The sequence below is a fragment of the Eublepharis macularius genome, chromosome 15 (assembly GCF_028583425.1).
Source record: "Eublepharis macularius isolate TG4126 chromosome 15, MPM_Emac_v1.0, whole genome shotgun sequence".
NCBI classification, from domain to species: Eukaryota; Metazoa; Chordata; class Lepidosauria; order Squamata; family Eublepharidae; genus Eublepharis; species Eublepharis macularius.
The window spans coordinates 59456102-59462101 of NC_072804.1; positions in this window are offsets into that span (position 1 = coordinate 59456102).

Consider the following 6000-nt stretch of genomic DNA (forward strand, 5'->3'; position numbering starts at 1 on the left):
TTTATTTATACAAACATGGACTAAATTCTGCACAATCTCCTTTTTGAAGGCTGCCAGTTCTCTGTGAGACAAATGGCATGAACACATTTTTAAAAATTGAAAACTGCTCTCTCTGTTATATATCAGACTCGGGCTACATCCTGTTCTCTAATACTGGAGCACATATACCACAGTAATTCAGTAAGGAGTTATGATGTGTGAATTTATCCCTAATAATCATCATAGTGAGATCTATATAACGTCTGGACTGCTTTAATAATCCTTTTAGAGCATCTTGTGCAATTGTAGCATTTTGAATTACTTCTATATACCTTCTTAGCCATCTAATATGCCGCTTATTCATTGTAAAACAGTGGATACTTGTGGCTAACAGTGTTACAATATAGCGCATGGGCCCCATGGAGAGTTTAGTAGATACATATTTCAAGTTCTGGTTATAGAAATCTTCTTCCCATGTCAGGCAATCATGCCCCTGCCCCCCAGGCAGGAATATCTTCAATACACCTTGTACATTTAAAAAACATCTCACTGAAACAATGGTTCAAAATGGAATATGAAACAGCTTTGACTACATTCATTGCAGATTTTCGATTTTTAGGGTTCATGTAATCCTCTTGAAGGATATCCAGTTCTGGGGCCATATCAGACCAGGAGTATCTAAGTGGCAGCATTCCTAGAGAAATCAACAACAAAGAGTTTAGACCAAGCTTTTACAGTCTGCAAACATATACTTGGATGAGCATTGTAAAATTAGAGCACGCATACCTCCAGGGATCATTTTGTAGAAAAAGAGCTGCTGAAACTCATTAGCATAACTCATTAGCATATGCCAATACCCTTGACATCACAGAAAGTGTGTCATTAGCATAACTGATTTGCACATGCCACACCCTCTGGCTTCACCTATCCTGACTGTTTTGGATGCAATTGTGGCCATTCAGGGTAGAAACAATCCAGAATGGCAAAAAGGGGCTGAAAATGGCCAAAAAATGGGTCCAAAAGGGTCAGGATCCACCATCCATCAGAGGCCCAATCTGGCCCATTTCAGGACCAATCCTGGCTGTTTTGGGCCCAAAATGACCGAAAGCAACCATTTTTGGCCCAAAACCTGACCATAATGGCCAGTACTGGGTTGGTGCCAGGCAAGGGAGGGTTCCCCCACCTGGCACCTGCAACCAGCCCAAAATGGCCAACAATCATATGGGCAGGGCCACCTGACATATGACCTCTTTGGAGAACTACCTGAACTGCGTTCCTGTGCATTCCTCCTCAAAATGAGCCATGCATACCTCTATTATAGTAGCGGCCTGCTAGGTTGTAGAAAGGCCTCCCTCAGGGCTACATCTTTTGTTGAAATTAGGTTCTGCCTGGTCATTTTCAACAGTCCTTGGTGGTGAACCAAACAGGTGTTTCACAACTGACATGCCACCATCTCCTTTGTGGGACATCTTAATATATATCCTTTTAGGGCTTCACATTTTACCACCACCACCAGTTCTGCTGTTTAAAGCAAGTTTATCGGTGTGTTCTCCATCTTGCATCAGCAAGAACAGTCGCTGAAAAGGTGAGATTGTAGTCCTGCTTCTTCATTTAAAATAAGGCTCCCCTGCCATCTGCATACCCACTGGTACATTTGAACAACATCCTGGAGGTAGGGACAGTCATGATGTGTGCATACCAGCAACACATGAGTCCGTCTGGGGACCTATAGAGAGCAGAGCAGATAGAGCAGTCACCAAATTTCCATCCTTAGCACACAAACAATCAGAAAACATTTCTATTAGTCCAGGGGGTGAAATAAGGGGTTACATGAATCACCTAGGATGTTCTAGGGAGCAGGGGGAGCTAATAGGACACTCAATTTTCCACCCTAGTACAGAATAAGCTGAAAACTCTTTCTTATAGGCCTAGAGGAGCAGGAAGAGCTTGTAGAGGGGTAACAGACATGTACTAGGATCTTCCTAGCAGAGTTCAGTGTTGACGGTTTGCCTTTTTCCTAAATGTGTAGAGATGATTTACGGGATGTCCCTTTGGTGGATGTCTCCAAATGGAGAACAAGCCACCCTGAGGGTGGGCGACTGAGGGAGTGTTCCTCCCCTCCCTCCCCTGCCAGGCATGTAGGGTTTGATAGAGGGTTCTGTCTAGTCTTTGGAAAAGGGGGCTGGAGTTTAGAGTTTGGAAAAGTTTTCTGCCTAGGGTGAGATGCAGACAGGGTTCAGTGTTTAGTGTTTGTCTTTTTCGTAATGGTCCAGGGAAGATTTACGGGATGTCCCTTTGCTGGATGTCTCCAAACGGAGAACGAGTCACGCTGAGTGTGGGCGGGTGAGTGAGGGAATGAGAGTTCCTCCCCTCCATCTCCTGCCCAGCCAGGCCTGTAGGGTTTGATAGAGGGTTCTGTATAGTCTTTGCAGGAGGGAGGGGGTTGAGAGTTTGTAAGAGTTGAGAGTTTGCAAGAGTTTTCTGCCTAGGGTGAGATGCAGACAGGGTTTAGTGTTCAGTGTTTGTCTTTTTCGTAATGGTCTAGAGAAGATTTACTTGATGTCCCTTTGCTGGATGTCTCCAAAGAGAGAAGGAGTCACCCTGAGTGTGGGCGGGTGAGTGAGTGAGTGAGAGTTCGTCCCCTCCCTCCCCTGCCCTGCCAGGCATGCAGGGTTTGATAGAGGGTTCTGTCTATGCTGTGGAGGAGGGGGCTGGACCTGAGAGTTTGCAAGAGTTTTCTGCCTAGGGTGAGATGTAGACAGGGTTCAGTGTTTGTCTTTCTCGTAATGGTCTGGGGATGATTTACGGGATGTCCCTTTGCTGGATGTCTCCAAAGGGAGAACGAGTCACCGTGAGTGTGGGCGGGCAAGAGAGGGAGTGAGAGTTCCTACCCTATCTCTGCTGCCCTGCCAGGCATGTAGGGAATGATAGAGGGTTTTGTCTATGGAGAAGGGGGCTGGAGTTGAGAGTTTGCAAGAGTTTTCTGCCTAGGGTGAGATGCAGAAAGGGTTCAGTGTTCAGTGTTTGTCTTTTTTGTAATGGTCTAGGGATTATTTACGGGATGACCCTTTGCTGGATGTCTCCAACGGGTGAACGAGTCACCCTTAGTGAAGGTGGACAAGTGAGAGAGTGAGAGTTCCATACCTCCCTGCCCTGCCAAGCATGTAGGGTTTGATAGAGGGTTCTGTATATTCTTTGGAGGAGAGGGCTGGACTTGAGAGTTTGGAAGAGTTCTCTGCCTAGGGTGAGATGCAGACAGGGTTCAGTTTTCAGTGTTTGTCTTTTTCGTAATGGTCTAGGGATGATTTACGGGATGTCCCTTTGCTGGATGTCTCCCAATGGAGAACAAGTTGCCCTGAGGGCGGGCGAGCGAGGGAGGAAGAAATCCTCCCTTTCCCTCCCTTCGCCTCCATGCCCGGCAATGAGGGTTTGATGGAGGGTTCTATCTAATCTTTGGAGGAGGGAGGGGGCCGCAGTTTAGAGTTTGAAAGAGTTCTCTGCCTAGGGTGAGATGTAGACAGGGTTTAGTGTTCAGTGTTTGTCCATTTCGTAATTGTCTAGGGATTATTTACAGGATGTCCCTTTGCTGGATGTCTCCAAACAGAGAACGAGTCACCCTGAGGGTGGGCGAGCGAGCGAGCAAAGGAGTGAGAGTTCCTCCTTTTACCTCCACTCCCCTCCCTGCCCGGCATTGAGGGTTTGATGGAGGATTCTATCTAGTGTTTGGAGGAGGGAGGGGTCTGAAGTTCAGAGTTTGGAAGTGTTCTCTGCCTAGGGTGAGATGCAGACCGGGTTCAGTGTTCAGTGTTTGTCTTTTTCATAATGGTCTAGGGAAGATTTATGGGAAGTCCCTTTGGTGGATGTCACCAAACAAAGAACGAGTCGCCCTGAGTGTGGGCGAGCGAGGGAGTGAGAATTTGGAAGAGAGCTCTGCCTACGGTGAGATGGAGACAGGGTTCAGTGTTCAGTGTTTGTCTTTTTCGTAATGGTCTAGGGATGATTTACAGGATGTCCCTTTGCTGGATGTCTCCAAACGGAGAACGAGTCGCCCTGAGGGTGGGCGAGCAAGGGAGTGAGAGTTCCTCCCCTCCCCTCCCTGCCCGGCATTGAGGGTTTGATGGAGGGTTCTGTCTAGTCTTTGGAGGAGGGAGGGGGCTGGAGTTTAGAGTTTGGAACAGTTCTCTGCCAAGGGTGAGATGAAGACAGGGTTCAGTGCTCAGTGTTTGTCCTTTTCGTAATGGTCTAGGGATGATTTACGGGATGTCCCTTTCTGGATGTCTCCAAATGGAGAACGAGTGGCCCTGAGGGTGGGCGAGCGATTGAGTGAGAGTTGCTCCCCTCCCATCCCTGCCCGGCATTAAGGGTTTGACGGAGGTTTCTATCAAGTTTTTGGAGTTGTCAGGGGGCTGGAGTTTAGAGTTTGGAAGTGTTCTCTGCCTAGGCTGATATGCAAACAGGGATCAGTATTTAGTGTTTGTCTTTTTCGTAATGGTCTAGGGATGATTTACGGGATATCAGTTTCCTGCATGTCTCCAAATGGAGAACGAGTCGCCCTGAGGGCGGACGGGCGAGCGAGGAAGTGAGAGTTCCTCCCCTCCACTCCCTGCCCGGCATTGAGGGTTTGATATAGGGTTCTATCCAGTCTTTGGAGGAGGGTTGGGCTGTAGTTTAGAGTTTGGAAGAGTTCAATACCTAGGGTGAGATGCAGACAGGGTTCCGTATTCAGTGTTTATCTTTTTCGTAATGGTCTGGGGATGATTTACGGGATGTCCATTTGCTGGATGTCTCCAAACGGAGAACAAGTCACCCTGAGGATTGGTGAGCGAGGGAGTGAGAGATCGTCCCCTCCCCTCCGTGCCCGGCATTGAGGGTTTGATATAGGGTTCTATCCAGTCTTTGGAGGAGGGGTGGGGCTGGAGTTGAGCTTGGAAGAGTTCTATGCCTAGGGTGAGATGCAGACAGGCTTCCGTATTCAGTGTTTGTGTTTTTCGTAATGGTCTGGGGATGATTTACGGGATGTCCCTTGGCTGGATGTCTCCAAACGGAGAACGAGTCACCCTGAGAGCAGGCGAGTGAGGGATTGAGATTTCTTACCCTCCCATCCCTGCCCGCCATTGAGGGTTTGATATAGGGTTCGATCCAGTTTTTGGAGGAGGGGTGGGGCTGGAGTTTAGAGTTTGGAAGAATTCTATACCTAGGGTGAGATGCAGACAGGGTTCCGTATTCAGAGCTTGTCTTTTTCGTAATGGTCTGGGGATTAATTACGGGATGTCCCTTTGCTGAAAGTCTCCAATGGAGAACGAGTCGCCCTGAAAGCGGGCGAGCGAGGGAGAGTTCGTCCCCTCCCCTCCCTGCCCGGCATTTAGGGTTTGATATAGGGTTCTATCCAGTCTCTGGAGGAAGGGTGGGGCTGTAGTTTAGAGTTTGGAAGAGTTCAATACCTAGGGTGAGATGCAGACAGGGTTCCGTATTCAGTGTTTGTCTTTTTCGTAATGGTCTGGGGATGATTTATGGGATGTCCATTTACTGGATGTCTCCTAACGGAGAACAAGTCACCCTGAGGATTGGTGAGCGAGGGAGTGAGAGATCGTCCCGTCCCCTCCGTGCCCGGCATTGAGGGTTTGATATAGGGTTCTATCCAGTCTTTGGAGGAGGGGTGGGGCTGGAGTTGAGCTTGGAAGAGTTCTATGCCTAGGGTGAGATGCAGACAGGCTTCCGTATTCAGTGTTTGTGTTTTTCGTAATGGTCTGGGGATGATTTACGGGATGTCCCTTGGCTGGATGTCTCCAAACGGAGAACGAGTCACCCTGAGAGCAGGCGAGTGAGGGATTGAGATTTCTTACCCTCCCATCCCTGCCCGCCATTGAGGGTTTGATATAGGGTTCGATCCAGTTTTTGGAGGAGGGGTGGGGCTGGAGTTTAGAGTTTGGAAGAATTCTATACCTAGGGTAAGATGCAGACAGGGTTCCGTATTCAGAGCTTGTCTTTTTCGTAATGGTCTGGGGATTATTTACGGGATGT